Source organism: Galeopterus variegatus, unplaced genomic scaffold (genome assembly GCF_000696425.1).
Source record: "Galeopterus variegatus unplaced genomic scaffold, G_variegatus-3.0.2 Scaffold15196, whole genome shotgun sequence".
Lineage (NCBI taxonomy): Eukaryota > Metazoa > Chordata > Mammalia > Dermoptera > Cynocephalidae > Galeopterus > Galeopterus variegatus.
The window spans coordinates 2,768-3,002 of record NW_007741307.1 but is presented as its reverse complement, the minus strand read 5'-3'; positions in this window follow the sequence as shown (position 1 = coordinate 3,002).

The following is a 235-nucleotide window of genomic DNA, read 5'->3' as shown; positions in this document are numbered from 1 at the left end:
TTGTATTCTCCAGAGTATCCAGGTCCTTCCCATAGAATAAAAAAGACTGTACAGGTGGAACGATCCAAAGTTTTAATCAAAGAAGGTGGTGTTCAGTTGCTGCTCACAATAGTTGATACCCCAGCATTTGGAGATATGGTGGATGATAGTAAATGCTGGCAGCCTGTTATCAACTACACTGATAGTAAATTTGAGGACTACCTAAATGCAGAATCGAGAGTGAACAGACGTCAGA